The sequence below is a fragment of the Octodon degus genome, unplaced genomic scaffold, assembly GCF_000260255.1.
Source record: "Octodon degus isolate 3935 unplaced genomic scaffold, OctDeg1.0 scaffold00082, whole genome shotgun sequence".
NCBI classification, from domain to species: domain Eukaryota; kingdom Metazoa; phylum Chordata; class Mammalia; order Rodentia; family Octodontidae; genus Octodon; species Octodon degus.
The window spans coordinates 6,945,477-6,972,544 of record NW_004524658.1 but is presented as its reverse complement, the minus strand read 5'-3'; the positions used below and the strand labels follow the sequence as shown (position 1 = coordinate 6,972,544).

At 34.9% G+C, this 27,068-nt stretch overlaps 2 protein-coding genes across 9 annotated transcripts in view; one reads left to right on the top strand and one right to left on the bottom strand.

Moving 5' to 3' along the window:
• The window catches only part of Mbd5 (methyl-CpG binding domain protein 5), a 479,901-nt gene extending 459,274 nt beyond the window's left edge, over positions 1 to 20,627 (bottom strand). For 2 of the 4 annotated variants that reach the window (XM_023721337.1, XM_023721335.1), the window contains exon 1: positions 19,813 to 20,090. The gene's annotated coding sequence lies outside the window, so the exon portion shown is untranslated. Of the gene's footprint in view, positions 1 to 19,812; positions 20,091 to 20,583 lie in introns of those variants that run through there. The other 2 variants (XM_023721332.1, XM_023721333.1) reach the window with 2 other exon arrangements.
• Positions 20,628 to 20,863: 236 nt separating this feature from the next.
• Orc4 (origin recognition complex subunit 4) overlaps positions 20,864 to 27,068 on the top strand; it is a 73,584-nt gene continuing 67,379 nt past the window's right edge. For all 5 annotated transcript variants that reach the window (XM_023721427.1, XM_004636645.2, XM_023721424.1 and 2 more), the window contains exon 1: positions 20,864 to 21,020. The gene's annotated coding sequence lies outside the window, so the exon portion shown is untranslated. The remainder of the gene's footprint in view (positions 21,021 to 27,068) is intronic.

Sequence of the window (27,068 nt, the reverse complement as noted above, 5' to 3'; positions counted from 1 at the left end):
CTGTTGTTTTTCTCACCAGTCTCAGAAACTAGAGGTAAGGAACTAGACATCATCCCCACAAGAACTCATCATATGCTAGTGTCACTCTCTAAACATGGTACATACATTCCAGATTCTGTGGCACTCTCAAACTCTCCAACCACGATGAACTAGTGCTAAAGGACATTGCAGGACCATGTTATAAATGTTAACGTAGATGATCTTAGCCATTGGACAGTAATTCTCAACAAAGGCTATGCTTCAGTATCCACCACACCCACCATGTCTGGGGGACCCTCACTCATTACACTTCAGTATCAATTGAAAGGCCTTTAACGATAAAAGAGCAGGGTCCCCACCCACAAAGCTTATACTTTAAAACTTAGGAGCCAGCATCTGGAAGTCAGGATGGGCACAAGTTCAAGCACAGCCTGGGCAACTCAGAGTCTTGTGAGATCCTCCCTCAAGCGAAGGAGAGAAAGAAAGAGAAAAATGAAAGAGAGACAGGAAAGTGGGGAGGTGGGGAAACAGGGAAGGAAAAGAAAAGAAAAAGGCTGTGTACGTACAGCAATGTGAAAGCCCTGGGTCCAGTCCCTAGTATCATAAATAAATAAAATGTAAAAAGTAGATGTAAACTTAGAAGAAGATATATCCCAAAACAAAATAAGTATTGCTCTAACATATTAAAACTGGGGGGAAAAAAAGTTTGGTGTGAGCAATTAATACAAATATGATAAAGATAAATTTATTTATAAATTAAATTTATAATTTAATTTAAATTAAAGATGCTAATTTGACAAAGAAAAAAATATTGGTTATATTTTAATAAGCTATCAGTCAATTATGGCAATTATAATATTTCCTTAATTATCCTGAATTTTTATGATTATGAATATTCAACGGATATATATCAAATTAAATTTGCATCCAACTGTTCTATTTAATTAAATCAGAAATATAGGATCAGATATAATAATACCCGTCTGTTCATATATCATACATGCTCAGATTTACTAGATATGGCCTCACTTATAATTTTAAAGAATTAAAGAAAATAATACCACGAGATGCTTTGAATATTAAACATTAAACTTGAAAATAGTCCAGTATTACAGACCATTGCATTCCTTTTTACTTTGAAAGAATGTCTCTAAAGTCAATTCTCCTTAAAACTTAGGCAAAAGTATTTTGAAATATAACTGATAGGCTAGTATTACAATGTGCTTAAATAACACACTAAACAATGGCATTTCAACTCTTTATGACATCCCTTATTAAACATAATTCCTTATTCTTATTAAACATAATTCCCTATTTCATATTTCATTTTTATATGAGCTCTGCACATTAATCTTAAATAAAAATCACAACTCAATAAATATAGGAATTGGATACAAACAATTTCAATATAATTTTTCATTGGTTTATAATTAAAATTTCAGAAGTCTTTTCTCTTATTCTAGTTACTATTCAGCTGCAATGTCTTCTGAGGTCTAAGTACTGAGTTTTTAAACAAGTGTACTAGAAGAGCTTTTTATTTGAAGGAATTATTCAGTGAAACATTTACAATATTTCCTTAAGATTTATTTTTTAAGTCTAATTTTATTTATTTTTTTGTAATGTATTTGGTTGTTGCAGGGTCTCGCTACTCAGCTTGGACTCATGGTGATCCCCCTGCTTTCAGCTTCCCCAGCTATGGGATTATGGGCGTGTGCCACTCTGCCTGGACTGTTGCTGGCTCAACCCGCACTGAGGCTGGCATGGCATGTAGTGCTAGGGACTGAACCAAGGTCCCTGCGCTTACCTAAGCTTCCTTAAGCAAGTGGATTAGTTCGCTGAGCTATCTCACTAGCCCTCCTTACAGATTTCGTACATTCAATTTTTTTGTGTCTTAAATTTCTTAAAATTTGACTCAACATTAAAGTGAAAATAGCACGTGCTGCTACAAACAATACATGCTGGAAAAATAATAAAACTTAAGACATAGAGGACACATTAAAACCTATGTAACTAACATAAAAACACGAAGTGGGATAGTTAAGGGCAAAGATTTTTCTTATGAACTATAACATTTTCATATCTAGAACAAAGATTATTTTTATTTTTGAAACAACAGATCTAAGGTTGCGAAGCAGAATACACTGTCCTTGATTTAACTGCCAGCCATTATTTCTGCCAGTCGTCTGCTCGCTATCCTTCTCTTTGCCATATGCACCGTAGGTGGGATGTTTCCTGTGATTACTATGTCTAGCTTTGCAGACTCAACTTTCAAGCAGTTTATTTACTTCTCCAAGTGTGATCCTGTAATTGTGCTCTGCTGTCCCAAATCATTTACTAGGATGTATATCTAGTTCTTCTGTTAGATATACTTTAAAAAACAAAAATCATCCATTAAGTTGCTGTTTAAATAGTAATACCAAAAGTCAAATTAAAAACTTACAATGGAAAGAAAAACCTTACAATCAAAACTGTGATAAAAACCATCTTTTGTACAAAGCTATATTCATCAATTAAAATCTTAAATATGATTGGAACACACTTTGTAATTTATTGTAAATTCTTGTATCATCAGACACATTAGGATAAGTCCATCATAAAATGATTTCAAAACAATGTTAGAGAAAAACTGTCCAGGAAAAATGTATTCTTAATTTTCAACATCCACTATTTTTCTTTTTTCCAGCAACAAGTGGACCAAAGCTTAGTGAATTAAAGTTAACTAAAGAAAACAATTTTCTTTACTGAGGGAAAAACCAACTCTCAAGACCCTGAAAAATTTTTGTAGAGCAGAGACTCAATACTATGGCACCAAAATACCAGGCATCCAGGATCACAGCGCTCTCTTTCAAAACTTTTATACAAGTGTGGAACTTAGCAAAATCCAGAAACACTAAATGCTAAAGGTAAATCAGGAGAACTTCAAATAAAATTAAAACAAGCATTAAAAAACTTGTTACATTCCTCAAGTTATTTTTTGTTAGTTTGTTAGTTTGTTTGTTTTTTTTGTTTTTTGCCAGAACTGGTGATTGAACTCAGGCAAGCCCTTATGCTTGCCAGGTAAGAGCTTATTCTACTGAGCTATCTCCCCAGCCCCTCAAGTTATGTTAACACATTAAAGTCCAAGGTGGCCGGGCCAACTTTCTAGGCTTTTTGTTTGACTTTCTGTATTTCAGACTTCTGATTTCACATAGCAGATACAAGCAGACTAAGAGGCTCCTACAATAGGGCCCAGATATACTACTTCCTATAAAGCCTTGGCTACACTTTCAACCTTGTCTGGGTCTCTGTCTTCATCAATACAATTGAAAGAATGAAAGAAATCATGACATTATCATTACTTAGAAATGCCTGCTGTACAACTAATTTGTTTTTATTCTTTAAGTACCCAAAAGAACTACTGTTTGTAGTATGTATCATTCATACAAATATTTCTTTAATACTGATCTTCACTGGATAGAACATAAGCCCTGAAATCCTTACCTGTCTTATTGCTAAATGCCTGGCTTTTGCAAAATACTTAATGTTTATAGAATGAGTAACAAAAAAAGGAACCTTTATTCTTACATCATTATGAAAAACCTGAGACTGCACTTCAAGTCCTAGGACTCCTATCTAGCTCTCTATATATTATGATTTTATGCAAAACTATGTTTTCTTCTCCTTGATATATATTGCTGCTTAAGAAAATTTTACTTTTCCCTAGTAAGAATTTGATGCTGCTTTGCAGCTGATGTTAGCCTTAATAGTGTAAAATATTCCATTAACTCTCTCATCTAAAGAAAATAATCCCTTTCAGAAGTTATAACTTTAAAAGAAGCATATTTAAACATGCTTTTATTTTCCTAGCAGAAAGTTAAGATGGTTTATTTATAACAAGTTTACAAAATAACATGTTTTCAAATTGAGATATTGGTTGAACTAGGTTTCCAAGTTCATGTAACTAATTAGCAGGATAAATAAAGAAACTTTTTAAATGTAAACATTATGTGAAAAGTGGCAGAAAGGTTGAACATCTGTGGCCTTGCTGTGAAAATCTCCATAAACATTGTCAATTATTAAAATATTAAATTTTAAGTTTTGTTTTTTCTTATTATTTATTTTGCAATGCTGGGGATTGAACACAGGTACTCACACATGCTAGGTAAGCACTGCACATTAAGCGATAGGGAAGTCCTTGTTTGGAAAAGAGAAAGAGGAAGATAGAGGGTAAGCAACTGTGAGCCAGCATGTGTGGGCGAGAGAGAATTGATAACATTAGAAATAGGGCTTCTGACCTACTTCATCAGAGAGAAAAAGCCAGTTGACAGAAAAAAATTTAAAAAAAGGATAGTCAATCCTTAAAGGCCCTGAGCTAACCAACTAAGCCAAGTCAACACTTGAGTTGAATTGATCTAATCCCACTTAAAAATGTTTTTATTGAATCTGTCTATGAATAAACCTTAAGGACACGGACAAGCCAAGGAAATATTACAAAAAACAGAATCGTATATTTTTAATTTTTATTTTGCCAACTAATATGCTTGTTTGAATTCTAAATGAAAAGTACAAATAGCTTGCTTCAACACCCTGCCATATGAAACATTTTCAATAAGTATTTTTCCTGATATTGTTACACTTTAAAAATTTGTAAACATTTCTGTATGTCTCATTTCTTTATGATAATGTTGATATTTTCCTTACTATCTCCCACAACAGTAAAATTAAATTAAAAATGTAAAGAATTGGGAAAATATAAAATGCTATGTAAAAAATTCTTTTTCATTTTATGTATCTGGTACAGGGTCTCACTACTCAACTTGGACTAGTAGTGATCCTCCTGTTTTTGGCCTCCCCAGTGCTGGGATTAGAGGTGTGCACCACCATGACCAGACTTGTTCACTGACTCAGTGCACCCTGGGTGTGGGACAGTGCAGCATGCAGGACTGAGGATTGAACCCCAGTTCCTGCGCTTGACAAAGCAGGTGCCTTAGTCCACTGAGCCATCTCATGGGCCCCGTAAAATTTACACATATTTTGAAAAAATATAAATTAAACTGAATGTTTTATTCTTCCTAATGAAAAATTATGAAGTTAAAGGCTTGCCAGGACATACTAATCACTATTTTTTGTGATTAACTAATAATACAATACATACAACCAGTACAACAATTAACACTTTTATGTCATTTAGCAAGTGTCAAGCGTTTTTAAAACTACTGTATATATCCAAACTCATTAAGTAACCTGAAACATGCACAATTATTAGATCCATTTCACTAATAAAACAGAAGCATAGAGTATCACACCGCTAGTGAGAGCTAGAGTAGAGACTTGAAATCAACTTAGCTATTGATTCCACGGTTTTCACTTTTTTTTGGTAATACTGCATATTGAATATAAAAGAAAAGGAAAGAAAGCATATTTACATATTTGCTCACTTAATGATAATAACTACCAAAAGCAAGGGGATAAACCAAGTACAATGTTTACATTCAGTATAACCACACATTTTCTGTAATCTGAGTTATATATTGTTTTTAAATGTCCACTTCACTAGCAATAAAGATTATTATTCAGGCATAAAGACTAGTGAAATCAGGAACTTGGCCAAACATTTGAAGAATTTTAAATAGATCAAAAAATAACAATTTTGCTTCATTTCGTTTTGTCTGTTTTGAGAGAGGGCTAACTATGTAATTCAGGCTGGTCTTGAACTTAGGAGGCAGTCCAGGCTGACTTAAACTCAAGGCAAACCTACTGCCTAACCCTCCTGAGTGATGGGATTACAGGCTGCCATATCTAGCCATAATTTTATTTTTTAAAGGAAAAAACAAAAATTTATTAATGTACAACTTAATTTTAAAGATTCTGAAAAAGTTATTAATCTTAGAAGCAGTGAGGAAAAAGGAAACCAATTTTTCATGAATGTCAACATGATAGAAACTCAGGCACTCTAACATTTAACACTAAAAACAATTCTGTGATATGTATCACTATACTAATTTTACTGATAATAAAACTGAAATTCAGAAACTCAATAGCTCATCAAAGCTTGTATAGTATCATATTCAGTAAGTGAGCCAAGCATTCAAATATTGTCTCTAAAAGCTCTAAGGTTTTTCCTAGTGATAAAACAAGTGTTATGGCCATTACTGATCATCTGTGAGTACTATGGTTAGAAGAGTATGGAAACTTATTGCTAAGTTTGGCATTTAACTTCAAGGATAAGTTTCAAGACCTTTACATATTTAACAGTATTTTTTGAAAGCACTGAAATAATGTGAAGAAATACTTCTTGAAGTATTTTTCTTTATTTTCTGATTTTTCAAATATTTCAATACAATACTCCCTATAAAGTGTATGTCACAGTGAGTAACACAAAGTATTCAATAAATGTTAGTGATTACTATTGGTAATTCAGAAGAGTTACTATTGATATCCTAGACAGATACCATAATTAAAAAAAATCCTACCCACCACTCTTTAATTATAAACATATGGGTAAGTCTTTGCTTGATGAAGGAAACTTCTTGTGGTCATACCTATTCACATATTACAAATATAGAGGGCCATTTAAATAGACTTTTCTACAAAGACAGTAAGAAGCTATAAAACAGAAGGAACACATTAATTCTTGAATAATGCCCAAGTGAAACTTCATTTCCACTTAGAAGTTATGCTGACCCCTCAATGTTATTAAATTTAGTAAACTTTCTTTTCAAAAGTTCTAATAAGCTTTTCAAATACAATTTGGTTTGTGAGTCCTGAGTGGCCTGTTAGCTAACTGCAAAAAAAATGAATCCCTGCTGGAATAGTCTCTTACTTAGAATATTCTGTAAGTAAGTAAGTAAACAAATAAGCACTAAGCTCTATTCTGTAGTTTCAGTTTTAGATGTTATATTGTTTTAAGAAACAAAGCCAAGCTCAAGATTCTCTGATGATGTTTAGTCTTCAAGTTGATGCACTGGCACAATTCATCAACTGACACTAATGTGATGTATCTTCTCTATCCAAGAAAAGTTTTTGTGTAATTTCCTTTTTAATACATCTTTGTGATATTTTATTAGTGAAATTAACTTGATACATTCATTATTTTTATAAAGCTCATAATATTTCAAACATGTTTTAAACCCAGTGAAATATGTAATAGAGAAACTAGCTAAAGAGGCTTAAAATTTAAGAATAGAAAATAAAGATAATTTATAGATATTATAAGTTACATGGAAAATAAGATTTAAAAATTACATTTTTTTAAGAGTACTACTCCAAGTGAGAAACATCAATATATACCAGGGTCATACCATGGGCTGAAGTGATTTACGTAGTTTAATAATTTATAATTTCTGACTATATGAATTACCCTAAACATAAACAAAATAAAGTTGACACTGTCTTGCTATTGTTTTATAACTCTCTTTTCTTACCAATACATAAAAGAATGTGTAAAATGCTTCTAATCACTGAAATAAACATGCAGTGTGTTTTTGGATGTTACGTCTTCTATTTTCTCTTTGCCTTATTTTGCTCCAGATATTACACTGTGTCATGTCCAGGTGCCAGATGCAGGTCATCGCAGGCTGTGCACCTGGCTGCGCCTTGGCATCAACTCTCACAGTCTCTCCTATGCCAGCCTCGTGGTATATCTGCATTAGGCTTTTCCTTTCTCTTCATTATTCACAGCTCAGTCAATCACAACCAGGACATTCTCTTGAATAGATATTATTTTTAATCCTCTTTTTTTTTTTTTTTAAATCTTCTACCTGGTTCTATTTAGGATGCTATATTCACTAGTTTCTAGTATTATTTGTGCTATAACCAGCGTTATGAGACCTGACACTGTAACCATGATTCTATGTGAAAAAGCAATATGAGTTTTATTTATTTGTTTCTTGGTGTATATAAGCTTGGTGTATTTGTTTCTTGTTTTGGTACTGGGTATTGAAGTCATCACATTGAGCTATAACCATAGTCCCCTTTTTAATCTTTTTTAGTCTGGAGATGGTGTCTTGCCTAGGATGGGTTTGAATTTTAGCCTGTCAGAGTGCTGGGATTACATACACATTTGGGTCACCCACCTGACTGCACTATGAATTTTAGACTGCAATAAAAACTATCTCTTAAAACACAATTCTCCATAATTAATGAGGTTTTTACCACTGAGCATAAGGACTGTTAGAAGTTAAACATTAATCATAAGGTTTCTAACTAACTCTCCAGCATCACTTTGCATCATGTACCTTTCTTTCTCTAAGCTTCTTCGAAGCTCACCTTTTATTTTGGTTAGGTACTATACTCCCCCACTTCTAGAACTTTATACACAATATTTTTTCTCGAGACACTCTTCTTTCCACTTTTATCACGTTCACTCTTATTCATGGAGGTCTCAGCTAAATGAACACTTCCTTAAAAATGTCTCTTTTTTAATCTTGCTGATCAATCAAATTCTTTTTTTAAAAAACTCTCTTTCTTAAAGCTAAATATTAATGATCAGGAGCCTCTCCATAGCAATTGAAAAGTTACAATGTTGCATTTGTGCGATTATTTGATAAATAATGTCATTCTCTTTCTCTAGGTATAAATTCTAGAAGATCAAGATACATGTTTATGACCTCCGTGAGCACCACATATTTGTTGCAATGACTTGCTAAAAAGATATAACAAATCAGTCAATGACAATTCAGCTTTAAAAGGAAAATAATCTTTTTAGCTAAAAACAAGATACAAAGCCATATTTGATAGAGTACATTTAATTTTCCTTATTTTCAGAATAACAAAAGTTCAAATCCTAGTGGTAAAGGTAGATAGAGTGGTAATTTACATTATAAGGCTACCTTGAAATAACCGAGACACAAAATTTGTAAACAGAGAAAACATGCTATAATCTTTGCTAATTATAGTACTTTTGCATGCATTAAATATATGTTTTAGGGGGCCTGCCCCTTAGCTCAGCTCTTTAAGTAGCTGCTTCAACAAAGCTGTCAGGCTCAGGTTGCTGGGGTTCGATCCCCACAACTCAAGCCAGCCAAACCTGCCCTGAAGGCATTCGGAGCAAAAAAAAAAAAAAAAATCCTAAATATATGTTTTAATTATGCGCTGTTTACAACTGGTCTCATGGTCTCATGGACCAACATGTGTATGACTTTTAATCCTGACAGGAAAATATTTCTTAGTATTCTTGCATGTTTTTCTGTTTTTAACTACAGTGGTTCATTTCCACCTCATATCTGAATATGCTCAATTCAGACTCCAATAGACTTTCTAATAAGTATAAAGAACTACTCAGTTGCTTAACTTTTATATAACTTATGCTCCCTCTTGTTTTTTACATCTTTTTCTGATGTACATTTTGGAAAATGAGTATTTCAAATCATGAATTTGAAGACATATTATTTTTAACCTTTTCCCTAATTTACCAGGTGATCTCAAATTTTAATCCTGGCATTCAAATAAAGATAAACATACTAATCTCTTCATCCCATTGCAGGCTTTGTTTTTACCTGAATTACCCTCTTCAGTGACAACCTAGTACTTCCCAACCTAAACCTGATTAACTCATGTCTTCCCTAAAAAGTAATGTTGATTAACTCCACAGAAATCTGATAGCTTTTCTTACTAAGCATATTTACATATTCAGTTCAGGGTTATTTTACAAAGATTACCAAATTCTTTCACATATTTTGATTACTTATGAACTATAAATATTCAGCTTTCAAACCTCAGATTTCATTTTTTCCCCTCTATCCAAACCAGTAGCTAAGTACAGAAAAGACTACAGAATTGTTCATTGCTACATTAACTGTATTTTGAGTGAACATATAATAATATGGATCATTGATTGAAATTACTATATATAGTCTATGTATGTTATCTAACCTCAGACTGAAACGGTCTACTGTCTGCAACTTTATAACTGGCATCCTTCACTATCATCAACAGAGCAGTCTGTACTTGCTCAGGATAGTGAGAAGTTGATCTTTCACTAAGATGTATTTTAATATTTATAAATCAAGACAGATAATATCCATTGTTTTCAACCACTTAGATAAAATTAGATCAGTCTGACAAGTTTTATTCTGCAGCAAGCTATGTTGTTTGAAACCACTAAATTTTCTATAAGATATTGAAGAGATATAGTGATGTGACTTTTTGGACAACACTGCAATTTTCATGTTTTTTCCCCCCTCTCATTTCTTTAATACATAAGCATATTTCTCCACTACAAAATTAATAAATATAAATTTATTGATAAAAATTAAACGAAGTAATGTTGAAGCACACCTAACATTAAGAGTTTGTCAACCTTCCAACATCCTACATATACATATTCTATACATAAATGATATATTCTGATTTATATCTTCCAGACTACTGCTTAATATATTTATATATAATATGTGCTTTACGTCCATATGGTATATACGTTATAAAATATGTATTATGTATCTGTGTGATATTCTTCCACATTACCAATAAGCATATTCTATGTTTATTTTTACATAAATAGGATCATATGATGTGTATTATTGAGACTTGCTTCTCAGTTTAGTTTAAGAAATCTGTCCAAGTATTTCACTTATAAGTCTAAATTTTGCATAGTTGTTTTAGTTCTTTAGATACAATCACAGTATTTGCTAAATTTCTACCTTGCTATTCCAAAATAAGTGCCTAAGTAAACAAACCATGTACATCTTTCTACAGTCATATTTCATGAAGGATTTTACCAACAATTCACTCTATTTAATATTTTTTATCCTTTCTACACAACATTATTTAAAACTGTAGGGATCCTTTGGTCTGTCAGTGTGATCCATTGTATCCTAGGAAAAAATGATCGTAGGAATAAAGAAAAGAAGACAAGATGACAAAAGCTGGGTCAGGTGGTGGCTAGTATGCCTGATTGGCCAGAGGACTCCAACACAGCAGTATGGGCAATAATTTATACCTTTGCAAAGTTAGTATCACATAACACAGCCTGTCTACTGACTAATAGCTGACATTAACCAGTCAGGATGTTCATAACAGTACTGAAGTAGCTTGACTGCCTTAGGCACAGAAGTCTAGTCCCACTCTCACACATTTGACCAATTTCCAGCTTTGGTGGCTCCCAACAAAAATTTCCCCATATTCAAACTTCAATATAAAGGTTAATGCATAAATAATGCATACACCTAGTTAATCAAGGTCTAAACATACAAAGCTTCTAATTCAGTTTTTTGAAGATGAAAATTTATATAGTGAATTTCCCTACTGTACAGAAAAATTAACACATACACCTGAACTCATTTTCCAAATAGGCTAGGTAAGGCTGGGGAGATAGTTCAGCAGGCTATGTGCCGGCCTGGCAAGTGCAAGGACCTAGGTTCTACACCCAGTACAACATGCCAGGGCATGCAGTGATACTCACCAAAACTGAGCACAGTGGCACAAGCCTGCAATCTCAGCGCTGGGGAGGCTGAGACAGGAGGATCACTATGGGTCTGAGCTAGACTCTGTGTCAAATAAGTAAATACATAAACGATTTAAAAAAAAATAAATACATAAATAGTCTACATAAACTATAAAAATAGAGATGCAGATGAAGAAATGTTATTAATGAATCCTTAGAAAGCTAAAAAGAAAAAATAGTAACTTCTGAAACAGTTTACCAACATAATTAAAATACAGAAACCATGAACAGTAAGAGTAGTAGTCCAAGAAAGGAACCCAAAATAATGTTCAAATTTGTGCTACATGGGCTTAGGCTCCTTCATGCATATAAGAATATTATAATAAAGTGACCATTGATTTTATTTTTTAAAAGGCAACATACTTCTAAATTATTTGAAAGGAACTCAAATCAACTGAGCAACAAAGTGACATCTACTATGGAATGTTATTACTTTTAAAATACTAAATTAGATATTATAAAAAAGAATTATTAAAACATAAAAGGATACCAAGAGATGGTGAGAGGAAGAAGGGAGGAGAGATGAAAGGGATAAAAAAATAATGAGATCGTGTTAAGTACATGCACCACTATTTCCACAATGAAACTAACACATACTGCAAACATGTACTAACAAAATGTAAAAATTTTAAAATATATTACTTCTAGTAGAAAATAAACTTCATTTTATAATAAGAAATAATGTGTTGTGAATACCTCCTTACAAAATTATTTTTAAGGGGTCATAAGAGTAAGGAAAGCCTACAACTATAAAAATCACTAATAGCATTACTAGTAATACTTCTAGCTGGTATGAGCTTTCAGATATATAATAGCTTTAATTGAAGTTTAAATGTTATAAACAGTTAGATGTCTGGCTCTTGCCTGCATTCTAATATCATCTGCAGAACAGAGATACAAAGCATAAACAAACCTTTTAACTAGATTACAGTCTCCAAAATGGCCAAAAAACCTTCAGCTTAAACTCCAGTATGACAAATAAAGAAGAAACATTTTAGAACAATGCTAAAATAATAGCCTGTAAATATCAATCATTACAAAATCATGGGTTAGATAATCTAAATGTTTTAATGTAATTAATAATCTATTAATGATAAACTTCATATTTCTCAATAAATAAAAGTACTTTGTTTGAATGTATTTTTGAGATCACTGCATTCCAAGCCAGCCAGCTATTTAAAAAAATCAGCATTTTAATTTGATGAATATAGACTACTTCCATTGCCCAATGATAGTGACTTCTACAGTCTAAGTATGTGTGGTTTAAATTAGTTAATGGCCAACAGATTAGTAGACATTTCTGGTCTCAACTGTATAAAGAACAATAGCTGTTACTACAAGGATAAACTTAAATATCATTTAGCATTCAATCACTCTTAAGAAAGTTCTAGATTAAAGTGCCTGCTTAGGAAGACCCAAGGACCAGTGATCAATTCCCTATGTCAGAGCAGGCCAAGCCCTGGGACACACTGAGATGGGACTGAGAGTAGGCATGGTGATGTGCACCTGTAATCACAGCACTTGGGAGGCTGAAAACAGGAGGATCACTAGGAGTCCGATCTGTGTAGTGAGACCCTGCAGAACCTGTTCTAAATGTATTTTTTTTTTAAAAAAAGTACTAACTTCTTAGATATATTCAGTTAAAAAAAAAAAAAAAAAACCTGAATGCAATCATTTCTTTTTTATCACTGGGAATTAAACCCAGGGTACTCAGCTACTTACCACTTCTACCTTTTATTTTGAAACACAGGCTAAGTTGCACAGGCTGGTCTTAAACTTACAATCCTTCTTGTTTCAGTCCTCTGAATAGATGGGATTATAAACATAACCCAGTGCACCTAGATAGAATGTAAATTTTAATACAAGCCTGAAAAAATTTTTTCTCTCACTGCTGGAATATTTATTGGTTGGCAAAGAACTTGGTACATCATCTATGTAGAAAAATTGTTCACCACCTCAAGTGGTGGGTGGTTTATGTAACCTATTTTTCTCCTTTAAAACAGTATTTTCTTTCTTTCTTTCTTTTTTTTTTTTTTAAGTGGTTGCACTGGGGATTGAACTTGAGCTCTTGAGCTTGCCAGGCAGGCGTTTATGCTGCTGAGCTATCTCCCCAGCCCTAAAATAGTATTTTCTAATAATATCCTTGATACACAATTTAATTATAAATTCTCCAAGAAAATGTTATATAGGTCAACTGAAATCAATCAAAATTGTCATATACAACTTTGAATGAAATATACCAAATTAACAATTTCCCATTATGTCCAGCTGGAAGATATGTCTCAATATGTATAAACTGTATCTCACCTTTTCTCTTTGAGGAGTTGTAGCAAGTTATTCAACCTCTTAGATAGCACATGATATAGGAATATCTTGAACAGAAACAGTTTAGTGTTGGAATTTTTACTTTTAACTGAATTACTTTCATGTTATCAAACAAAATTAAATTTTGAGACTGCAGATTTATTCTAGTCTACTGATTATTTAGATTGTTCTAAGCCAGTAACCATTTGTAATAAACTTTTCTTTCTGAATTATAACATGATAACAGAATATTCCTTTAGCTTTTTTGTGAGGGGAGGGTGCATTCTGTGGGTTGAACCCAAGGTCTTGGTACATCTATAGCCCTTTTTATTTTTGATACAGAGTCTCACCAAATACTTAAGTTGCTCAGGCAGAGACACCTAGAAAATTCAGTTATCCCTTCTTACATCAAAAATTATTTCTGCCCTTAGTAATGAAAAGTACATTGACAATCATATATGTATAATATGTAATTATGAAAATGTTATTGACAAGAGTTCAAGAATATATATAATCACTAGATAATATAAATTCTCCTTTGTTTAAATGTGTTTTACTATCAACACACTTATATAAAAATTTTTTAGTAAATTTCATTGTCTTACATACTGTTGGAACTTCTAAATTTCATGTGAGAAAATGCTGCTAAGTGTAGTTCAATACACATTAAAGGAAATTAAGGAAGGTCCAAATTGGTCATCGAATAAAAAAACTATGTTTGGGTCTATCTGACTCTAAATTTCATATTCATCTGTATCTGTTACTTACAAAGAAGGGAATGAGGTTTTTGTTTAGTTATCTGTCCTGAGATATTTTTAGAAATGTTCCATTGTGCTACCAATTACTGTGAGGATCACAATTTTACTAATGCTTTCCAAAGTACAGGTGACAAAAACTTTTTACTGTGACTGTGTTCGAAACTAGAAAGTGTCATAAATGTAACATACTTTGTTAGTACATAATGATGAAATGCTTTTTGTTTAGTAGCCGGTATTTTCATTTCTAACATAAGGACAATAATGTAAAGTACAGAAGGAGTACTGTAAGGACTAAAACTGATACATTTATCACAATGGCAAATACTTAAAATAAGTGATAATTACAATTATTACTCAAATGGAACTCTAAAAATAAATGTGAAAGAGATCAGAATTTAACATTCAGAAGTGTATCTTCCCAATATACTGTATAAACATTATCCTAAAATGTACAACATATGACCAAATATATAGCAAATATTTAAGTTTTTAAAACTCATTATAGGGCCAGCCAAATAGCTCAGCAGATTAAAGCGCCCACCAGCAGTAGCAGGAGCCAGGGGTTCAATCCGGGGTCCTGCCCTGCCGGCCCCGCCCCCGGGGCAGGCTGAGATGGCAACCGAGACTGGGCGCCTGCCTGTAAGCCCAGCACTTGGGAGGCTGTAAACAGGTGGATCACTATGAGTCCAATCTAGTAGTGAGACCCCGAACACCCTGTAGACCCTCCCCTAAAAAATACAAAAAAACCCCCACCTAAACCTCATTACAGTAAAAGACACACTGCCATTCATCCACCTCAAAATATTCCCCCTCACATGTCTTCTCATTCTTACTACTTCAAGAAGTTTTGGAAGTCCTATTTCATGAACTACTATGAAAGGTAAATGTTCTGGATTAATCGAGCACATAGAAGCAGCGATGGCAGCACAACTAAAGATAATCACAAAAGAGAGCTTCTGGAACTGCTCCAGAGAGCCGCAAGAATGAAGGGTAAGCATGTTCAAAGTGAGGGGGAGTGTTTTTAAGAGCATTAATACCAACATGTCTTTTATTGTAAACAAGTCTTAAGAATGTAACTGTTTGCTATATTTTTTTATATCTCACCTTGTACATATTAATGAGGGTAAAGTGAATGCTGTAGTTTTTCTAATCTATTTTTCCATTACATCAGAAAGCTATGACAAAAACTGAGACAGGACTCCTGGTGTCTGAAATACAGACTAAGAAAATTCCAACTTACTTTACTAATATAATAACAATAATATAATAATCAGTATAAACACTGGAATAGTTTTAGAAACAAAATGGCAGTTTCATAAGAAAATTTGTAACAGCATATCATCTACATACTAAAAATTGAAAACTCCCAAAAAGTGTACACTAATTATAGGACAAAAATTAAACTGTACTGTTAGATTTGCTTAAACTATGGTGGAAAAATATAAAAAAACTCAAAATGAAAAGACACGTTTTTTCAGTAAACCATAAAACATAATATGTTACACAAAATCGAAACAGAACAAAGTTACTTTGATAAAAAAATGAAGTTTGGAGGGTTTTTTAAGAATATATTGTATTGGTCATCTTCAAAAAAAGAATTATGGTTAGCACAGTAAATTCCAGCAATGGCAGCCACAACTATTTTCATAGTCTAAAATTAGTGAACTATATAAAGAATAGAAATGCCCAGAAACAGCAAATGAAAACTTTTTTCTTTATATTTTTGTATTTTAATAAAATACAGCAATATCCCTTTTAAACATATTTTCCCCAACTAGTTAATAAAAAAGTATTTATGTAAATCAAAATATAGATATGACTAATACCTGGTTGACACAATTTAAAATACTTCTTCACAGTAAATTATGGGGACCTTTGTTTTTTATCCTAATAGAATATGTGACAGACCATAAAGGCTCCAAGGATGTTTAATGAAAAGCTAAGCATAATCTGTTATTCACATACATTCCAAATACAGACATGTTTGCAAAGGTATGTATGTTGGACATAGGCTTTCTGGCTGACTTCACGGGATCCCACTGATGACTAGAAGTAAATCTTCATATCCACAAGGAAAGTTGCTAATTGTCTAAGTAAGGACCAAAAAAATGAAGTCAGGGAAACATGTTATCTAAGTAAGAGGTGTTTTACAGAATTGGTATAAGCAGGCCAATCATGCCAACCCATTTTACCACTGACTGAGTGAAATAAATTTACATGTTTCTTAAACACTTAAAATTATTTTTAAAAATAGCTATTTTTTTCTATTTCAAAATAAATGACTTTCGCCAAACCCATCCTACATAAGGGTTAGAAATAAAAAAAAGCTTTTACTTCTTAAGAGTACTACATTGTCAATAGCAATTATTTTGGCTGTTAATTAGAAAAAATGAAAGCGACACAGAAAAAAAAAATACTGAAAACTTTCATGACCAAAAGTTATAGCAGGGAAGAAGGTAAAATGGAAGAGAATAAAGAAATTTCACATTTGGGAAAAAAAAAAAATCCACGTCTGACTGCAAAGTTAAAATTGGAATATGATAAACAACCAGTGGGGACTATGGTGGGTGCACCAAGTATTGGGCTGAAAGAGAGGGACACAAATTTCAAGAAAAACCAAATTGTCCTTAAGTAGTTCACTAAGGCAAGACTTATTAGTAAACATTTTTAATATGACATGAATTCTATTTCTTCTATGATAATATGAGGATTAAAATAAGGATAATATGTGAGGGATAATATAACTATTAACATGAGGGATAATATAAGAGACAGAAATTAACTGTCAGAATAGTAACCCACAATGAGGAAAATGAACACTTGTTTAAAATATCAATAACAAATGATTGAACTATGAACAGATAATATTATAGGCCTAACATTATTTACCTTTATATTCTTTTAAGAAAATGTACCTCCATATATAAAACCCCTAAGAGCTATACACAGAATTATGTATGACACAGGACAATGAAGTAGGTATGATAGTGTTGAGACCTAAGTTCTGTAATATATCTGCTGCCTACCCACAGACACTAGAACTTTTGACAAGTTCTTTGAAGTTTCTGAACTTCAAGAATATGGAAAATGAAGAAGAGAATAAAGTGATGGCCAAGGTAGTATGTAGTTGAAACATTATCATCTTAAAGTATCAGTTGTTCTTATGACTTAACAACTAAATCAGAACACAAATAAAATAAAAGGGTTTGTAAGCATGAATCATCATCCAACTTAGAGAGTCTGGAATCATCCATCCATAACAGGGTTACCCTAGGGTTGATAGGACAAGAAATATTTTCAAAGAAACAATAGAAAGTAGATATTAAACTGAAGACTACATTTGACTCACAAGACTACTGGGCGATTACTATCTCAATTATCTACACAATTCACTTACTTAACATTGATTTCTTCACTAAGTTTTACTTTGTATCTCTTACATTAAGAATGCTGAGGTTTTAAATTGAGGAGAAATTATCTTAGGTGACTCTGGAATAGTAATATTAATGTTGGGATAGAAACCTGAACTTGGCACAAATACATGGTTAAGTGCACCAATTACACTTCAGAGAAAGGTAACTATTCAGTTTTTTGACAAGAATGAGAGAAATAAGACCATATTGTTTACTGCTACACAGCTTAACCACATGTGTAAATGTCTACTTTTGCACAGAATTGATAATTAAAATTTTACAGAACAAATTTCTGTCCACTGAAAGCTTCTGTCACTTAAAGATGTATATTATGATTTGCCTTTATTATTAAGAAAATATTAAGCAAACATCATGTACTTATGATATTTATATTGAATATCCTTCTAGATTTTAAATTTTTTAATCCTTTCTAGTTGATCAAATTGCTATTTTTATATTGCCAGTCCGATCACAAGATTGGTATTTTATAGACAAATGTTTTTCACTGACATAAATTATGGGATCAGAGATACCAATGCAGTTACAAGACAAAAATGTGTGTGTGTGTGTTTGTGTGTGTGTGTTGTGTGTGAGGGAGAGGCAATATGTGTGCATATAGGTTTAAGGAAAGGATTTTAAAAAGTGTATAAAATACCACTTCCCAACGTAAGCCCTAGAAGGCCTACATCAGAAACACACTAGCATCTATGAAATAAAATACAGCACTGAATGAAAGCTATGAATTAAGAACAGACCATGTAAAAATGGAGAATAGTGATTTTTATCCAAACTGTTCTTCTATAAGCTTAAATCTGGATGTACCCTCCAATTTATATGTAATTTCAAGAAATATATTACTAATTATAAGTTCATGACTTCTTTGACTCATGAAAACATACTTAAAAATTTGTCTACTTTCCTATATAGTAAGCAGTTTGATTCATTAACCCAGGAGATGTAAAATTCATCTCAATTTACAACAGTAAATAAATAATTCAGTTAAAACTGAAAGTGGTACCAATCCACCAAACTATTGATGGAGAGGTTAGGCCTTCCATGCAGCCAGAACAACATAAAGTTTTCAATGGAGATTACCTGTTCAGACAAGTTACAAAGATTAGAAAAATACATAGTTAATTATGAGAAAGCTAGTATTTCTACCTTATGGAAAATAAATACTAGAAACATCTGTGGGGAAAACCTAACACCAGTCATTGGCATTTAAACTTTAAACATCTTGTGCTTTAGACTTTATATACTCATAGATGAGAAATTATTTTAGCATAAAAAAGCACTATGTCAAATCCTCACCAAAAGCCTCTATCAACTAAAAATTGGAAATTTTCTCTGCAAGTGAGACAACGAAAAATGGAGAACTTAGATCGGTAACGCAAAAAACAATCAAGCCTTCCAACACTCAAGTCAGTATCCAAATCACATACAGGACCAAAAAGGGGCAAACACTCAGGTTTACAGATGGGTAAGCGTTGCAATACAATCCAGATCCCGACATTTTCCCACTCAGAAACAAATGCAGTAAAGCTTTTCCTGGGGAAAAAGCAATAAGCTCTCCAAATGAATTTTTTTAAGTGACATCCACAAAGTGTGTCTCTATCTCTTTCCCTGGCGCCTCATTGGAGGAAGGAGGGGGTTGTTTTTGTATTCTCCCCCACTCGAGCAAGGCACAATCAGATGGTAGCTGGAGGAAAGAACCCACTTTTGACAACAGCAAATAAAAATAAAAGTGTCCTTCCTCTCCTGACAGGATGGACACCCCAACTCACACATCCCTCCACACTCCAACCTCTTCTTCACTCCCCCCCCCAGCACCACCCCCTCCTCACCCCGGAGCTTCACTGCGTATGTGGTTTGGGGCCACTGTTGCCCCGGAGTGAAAGTCAGAGCCAGAAGAAGCCCCCACAGACACACTTACCTTTCCTGCCCCCCACTTTTGAGTGCCTTCCCTGGAGCTGTGGAGGATGACACAAAGGGTAATAAAGGGGGGGAGTGGAGGAGGAGGAGGAGGAGGACGAGGAGGAGGAGGAGAAGGAGGAGGAGGAGGAGGAGGAGGACGAGGAGGAGGAGAGCTGGGGAAGTGGCTGCTCCTGGGTGTAGTGAGATGTCTCCAGCCAGGGCCAAGCAGCAGTAGCAGCAGCAGCAGCAGCAGCAGCAGCAGCAGCAGCAGCAGCAGCAGCAGCAGCAGCAGCAGCAACAGCAGCAGCAGCAGCAGCAGCAGCAGCAGCAGCAGCAGCAGCAGCAGCAGTAGCAGTAGCAGTATCGGTAACAGCAGCAGCAAAAGGTCTGTGTTGCTAAGAGGCTTTTGGTCTCTTTCTCTCCTCTCACGGCCAAAGAGAACAAGGGTGGAGGGGGCTCGGAAGGGAGGCGAGTGGAGGGGTGAGGGAGTAGGAGTCGTGAATGGGGGTTTTCGAAGAAGAAGAAACTCCTTCTCCTCTCTTAAGCTCAATCCCCTTCTCAGGGCTCAGGGCTGGAGGGTGGGGGAAGGAACTCAGCCGCCTTCCCCCCCACCTCCCTTAATTCAAGGTTGAAGTGGGGTAAAATTAGTGTTCTGTCTCTTTAAAAATAGAAATAAAAGGTGCCCCCCCTCTGCCACAGGCTCTCTCTTCATCATCAGCTGCTGCTGCTGCTGGGGTCTCTCTGGTTGGGGGGGAGGGGGGTTCTGGTAGAAGAGACGGGAGAAACTCACTGCGCATGCCCCTCTCTGATGGGAGGCTGGTTGGTTGACGGCAGGAGGAGGGGGAGGGGAGGAAATGAGATGTTTTCCCAGAAGGCTCAGAGGCTCTCGCGACCCGGAAGACATTGTAGCTGGAGGTAGACAGGCGGGGGCGGGGAGGAGGAGGAAGTGGCTACTCTTTAACACCCCCAACTCCCTCCTCCCTCCTAAGGGAAAGTGGAGGAGCGGAAGTGGGCGTGGACAGAGGCGGAAGGAGGTCACGTGCTCGGGCAGGAGGGGTTTGGGAGCTGCGGCGGCGCGTGCGCCGGGAATGCCGGGAGTGGTTGTGGTGTGCTGGCGGACGCAGGTGAAGCTGTGCCGGATCGCGGCGGGCTGAGCTCGCAAGTAGGCTCCCGCCATTGCTGGATTCCGGCTCTGTCTTCCTGCAAGCTGACTCTTCTTTGTGAGAGGTAAAATGCGTTGGTCTGAGATCCAGTGTGGCCGACAGCGAGCGCAGAGTGGGAGGGCTGGAAGCGGGGGAGATGGAGTGCGGTGAGGGCAGGCTTGCCTAGGCCGGGCAGGCCGAGCCCCGGCGGCTCGCTGTGTTGGGCGGCCTCCCGGGGAGCCTGTGGACGCAGCCCCGCCGGGATGTGAGCGCGAAGAAACCCGCGCCGCGTGGGGATGATAGGGGAGCTTTGTAACAGACCTGAGGCTAGGAGTGCAGCGGAATCTGTGAGCCCGGGCGGGCGAGGCCGGCGAGGTCCCGGAGCTCGCCGCGGACCACCTGTCCGCGGAGGCAGAGGTCGGGGTGGGGGTGTCGACCTGCTCGCCGGACATCCCACTCAGACTGGGTGTAGTGCTTTGCAGTCCGCCCACGTGAACCTGTCTGAAGTGTGTAGTGTCTTCGAGGAAAAAACGGGCAGGCCAGACTTTAGTTGAATATCCCCATCGGTCTTGGGCTGTGGCTGCAGCATCAAGTGCTTGCCCGTTCTCAGCCGTGTGGGCCTGTGTGTGTAGTTCTTGGTTCTAAGTTGTAGGATTGAGAAAAGAGAGAAGGGGCATCGTTAACGTTTTCCCTTTCTGTAGGGCAGATGAGAAGTTTTTTAAGTAAGTGTTTTGTCTTTTATTGTTAAATAGCGCATTCTTTTCTACAGTCTTATCACATTACAATTTTTCGGTTTTTGTTTATCTAGGTACTTTGAAGGATTAGTACATTCTTTTTATATTTATTTCATACAATCATAATTGAAAACATTCCATTTTTTCCATTATCTTTTGCAAAGATGACATGAAGGATAATTTATGTGTATTTATGAATCTAAAATTTTTGTTCCCTATTGTGTGTCATTTAATTGGGTACAGTAGGTTTTCTAGGGTGTGAAACTTAAAATTTTTCTCCTTTTTTTTTTTTTTGCTACTGGGGATCGAACTCCAGACCTTGCACCTTGCGCTTTCCGGGCGACGCTTATGCCGCTGAGCTATATTCCCGGCCGAAAGTTCCTGCTTTTCTACATTTTGTTTCCTGCAACGTTTTGGTGGTGGACCCTAGTTATGCATGATTTTGTAGTACTACTTTCTTTGTGTTATGTACAGTAATCCTGTCCCATTAAATCAAAACTATTCTATGCTTTATATTTTATTTGAAAGCTGAAGGTCTTTTGTCTTATCATTAAAATAGTATATAGAAAAGCGCATAGCACATAGTCGAAATGAACAACTATGAAGTGAACTGTGTGACCACTACCACTAGAACTTCCGTGGGTCCTGAGAAGTACCTTTTCTTCCCATTCCTTTTTTTTTTTTTTTTTTTTTTTTGACGGAACCGGGGATTGAATTCAGGCCCTTGCGCTTGCCAGGGAAGCGCTTTTTCCACTGAGCCATCTCCCTGGCCCTTCCCGCTCATTCCTGACATTCCCCCTTTCACTTCTCCCTGGCTGTGTCCTGGCTGGATTTTTATAGTAATTATTTACTGCTTTTCTTTCTAGCAAGTGTGTTCCTGGCAGAATTCCCAAACAATACTTATTAATTTTGCCTATTTTTCTGTACATAAATCGATTTTTTATTTTATATCTTTTTAAAATTCTCATGTTGCTTTTCCCATTTGTATATTTAACTTTATTTCATGTATTTTCATTGTGTGATAACTACAGTATAGTATAATCACAATTTTAGTCTAATTAATGAACATTTTGATTATGTTCAGTTTTAGGAAGTATAGATAATGCTGCTATGAAAAATCATGTTCGTGGATTCTAACACGCATAACTGTATTTTGGTTTGTGTGTGTTTATCTTCAACTTTAAGAGATTATGGAACATTTTTCCATGTTGGATATGTTAATTTTTATTCCCACAGCAGTATATGATGTATCTCTTTATTTCTTCAGTTTCACTAACAGTTACTTCTCAATTTTCTGTATCCAGTAAATGTTTCATTTCACTGTTTTTTTAATTTAGACTCTCCAAGGAGGTTGACCCATTTAAAATTATTGGCTATTTGATTTTTTTCTAGATTTGCTTTCTTTTTACTCAAAGTTTGTAGCATTGTGGCACTTTTCTTTCTATGCACTCACAGGATTACTTTCATCCTAGATAATTTAGTTTATTTCTGGCCTATTATACTAAGTTGTTAAAACTTAAATTTCATATGTAATTTTAACTACAGGAAGATAGTTCTCTATTGTTGCTGTCCAATATGGTAGCTATTAGCTGAATGTGGCTTTTGGATATTTGAAATGTAGCTAGTTTGACTGACAAAGTGACTTTTTATGTTGTATGAATTTAAATGTGAAGTCTGGTACTTGTTTCAGTTGTCATAAAACCTTTATCTTAGAACACTTAGACAAATTCTGCCTTCTGTACTGTAAATTTTATAAAAATAATGGAACAAGTGTTTTGTGATTTTCTGTAAATCTAAAATAAAAACTAGCTTGAAAAACGTAGCATGACACTGAATTTAAAAATACCTCAGCTTGAAAATTATAATTAGTGTCACCTTGTTTTCATTATTCAGTGTAGATAGTAGGAATTAGTTTGGTGACTCCTTTCTCTTGGGCGGCAGTGTTCTCAGCTATCAAGGTTACGATGGGTAGTAGGCACCTTTTTGTTCTCAGTATTTTACTGTTTCTGACTGATTCTTTGTTGTTAGTTTGTTTTTGTTCTTTTTCTTGAGTGTGCTGTTCAGAAATCCCTTAATCCAGACAGTCCTGTTGAACAGTTCTCTATTTTGTTACTTTATAATGTGTTTGCTTTGCTTTTAATCTTGAAGAATGTTTGAAGCTATTAAATTGTAGTTTTGTGGTTATTTGCTTTTTCACTACCTTGAAAATAGCATCCAACCCTTTTTTTGCTCCCATTATTTTATTTTGAGACACCAGCTGTTAGTCTAAATTCTTGCTGTTTTGAAAGAAGGCTGTCTTAAAATACTTTGTCATGGGTATTGTACTTTTTTACTGTGATGTCAGATAATGTTCTATCCATGGACCACCTGGCTTTGGTGGACTTTGTACTGACTTTTTGCTATAAATAAGTGAAACCTCTACTAAACTAAATTTGGAAATTGTTACAAAGTTATTGTTTATGTATGTTTCTAAACATATTCTCCTGCTACCTTTGTAGCTCAATTTCTTAAATGCTGATTTCACTTGACATTTAGTAAAAAGTACTAATTTGTGAACTTCACTTCTTTTATGAAGCTGAATGATTTTATTGAGAATATTACATTTGCTACATGGCTAGGTGCTTTAAGATACAAGGAATCATAAATAGAAGTCTCATTGTTGATAATTTCAGTACAATCAAACTACAATGAAGTGCAACTGTTGTACTCCAGTGATCTCTAGAAATGTTACGGACTAATTACAGAGATGAGAAGAAAATCTTAAAGGTACCTGATAAAAGCCTTTTTTTTTTTTTTCCTATATTGACAACTTCCAAAATAAACTTTATTTGGGTAACATAGGAAGTGTAGGGCCTTGTATATGAATCTTTAAGAATAGGTGAGCCACTCTACAATACTTAAAAAGTTTGTGTATTTATATATGAATATTCAGAGAGTGATGTGCTTTCCTTAGCTGTTGTAAGATGTTGTATACCAGCTTGAAGTTACATATGGATACTATTATTGTTTGTGATTACTTGGTTAAGAAATTTTTAGTATCATGAACTTTAAAGTTTTTTTGAAAATTAACTGTTAATTGCCAGTTTATAAATCTATTTAGCTTTGTGTATAACCACAGAAAAAAATTATATAGCTCAACCAACTTTACTGATGTAAAACAAAAGTAATTTACTTTTTAAAATATTAAGATGAAACAAAACAATGAAGAAGAAAAAATTCTGAGGTTTTTGGTTCGATTTCAGTGTTATTCTTGGTGTGTGGTTTTTTTTTTTTTTTTTTTTTTGGTAATGATGGACATTGAACGCAGGGTCTTTGCACAGAGATACAGCCCTAGTTCTCAAATTTATAAAAATTTTAAGTAACTAAATTACTGAGATCGGATATGAACTTGAGATCCTCTGTTTCAATCTCTTGGAGTACTGAGATTATACCACTATGTTTTGTTTCTTTTCCTGAATAACTTGTTTTAACTGACAAAATTTTTCTACTGGCCTACCTGAATTTTCAGTGGTTATCTCATTCAAGGTATTGTTTGAAGCACCTAGCTTTTGGGAAAATACTGTATTTCCTTTAGGTGGTTCTCAACAGTACATGGCTGGTTTTGTTTTTCTCTTTTTTCTTTTTTTTTTTTTCTTTCTTTCTTCTTCTTCTTTTTTTTTTTTTTTACTATATTTGGTACAGGATCTCACTACACAACTTGGACTCTAGTGATCCTCCTGTTTACAGCCACCCCAGCACTGGGAGTACACCTTGCCTGGGGGTGCTGGGCCCACACAGCATGTGGTACTGGAAATGGAATAAGGCCTTTTTTTTTGTTTGTTTGTTTGTTTTTTTTTTGTTCCTCGAATGCCTTCAGGGCACTTTTGGCCAGCTGGAGAGGTATGAGGTTCGAACTCCAGCAACCTGAGGCTGACAGCTTTGTGGAAGCAGCCGCTTAAAGGACTGAGCTAGGGCCAGGCCCCCAGTGGTACTGGAAATGGAACCAGGTCACTGCACTTGCCTAAGCAGGCACTGAGCTAACTCTCCAACCCTGGGTTGGTTTGTTTGTTGGTTTGTTTTTTCTTACTGAAGCTGTGTCATGTAACAGTCTCTCTTAGAAAGATTAATGTCCACAGAAATTAGAAAACTAAGGTAAACTTAAATTCTACACCTTTAATCAGAACCCCACTACCATTTTGCTACAAGTATGCTGTGCAACATTAATCCATTTTCCAGGTGACTTAAGCTAGAATAATTAATTATTCATAGTGCTGAAAATGAGAAAAAAGGAGATTTCTCTCCAGTAGGTTTAGTTTCATTGAATGGATATTTCTTAGGAACATTCCTCCACATTGTTTTTTATTTTTCTGCATATTGCTTGCTCTTCACCACTGATCACCTAATAATTGATTTAGCCTCTCTAATAGTACATTCATCTTATAATTTGTACTATGAAGCTAATCTGAAAGAAGATCCATTACTTGGATGTTTGTATCAAAGCATATCTCTGTCTCTCAAATTAGGAACATATTGTTATATTAGGAGGTATTTGGTTGTTTGATACCACACTTAGTTTAATGAACTGATAACTTCAGAGATTTTATTTCTACTGATAGGTACTAATTTTACTTTTTTTAATGTAAATGTTTCAGTTTCAAGAAATATTGATGAATTACTATTATGAAAACATTTTCTATATTGTTAAAGCATTCATGTAAAAAGAAAACTCTTGGCAGGAAAGATCGTAGATGAAACATAAATATAAATTATCCAAGCAAGTAGTTTTGGAGTTGTAGTGTTTTATTTAAAAAGTTTTTATGAACGTACAGGTACCAAAAGAATCTCCAAAGTAAATCATGATAATGTATACACTTTGGGAATACTTGTATAAATGTCTGGATTATCAGATGATAGAACAGATACATTTCATTACATTCAGTAATAAAAAGAAAGGAACTCTCCAGCTTTTTGTTTTTCATTCTAGATTATGGATGTAAGGGTGATCTGGCTACAGTATGTCACCCCATTCATCACTTGGGTTAACTTAGCTCATCTGGCTAGCTAGGCCCATGTCTTTCCTCTCTCAATGCTCCCAAGTGCATTCCTTCTGAAACTGTGCACTTTATTGAAGCAGATGACTACTACAGATAAAGGATGACCATTCCAAGAGTATATAAATAACTGTGCTCCCCTACTAGAACCTCAAAACAAGCTTCCATTATAGATTATGATTTCTGATCTCTCTTTTTACCCTTTTTGGTTTTTTGCAGGCTTTTCTTTGTTTCTGTTTTTGTTTTTGTATGTTGCTTGTTTTTTGAGACATGTGCACTGTGTAGTATAGGTTGTCCTTGAACTGAGGTTGATCCTTATGCCTCAGCTTCCAGAGAACTGGGATTACAGGTATGCACCTCTATGCTGGG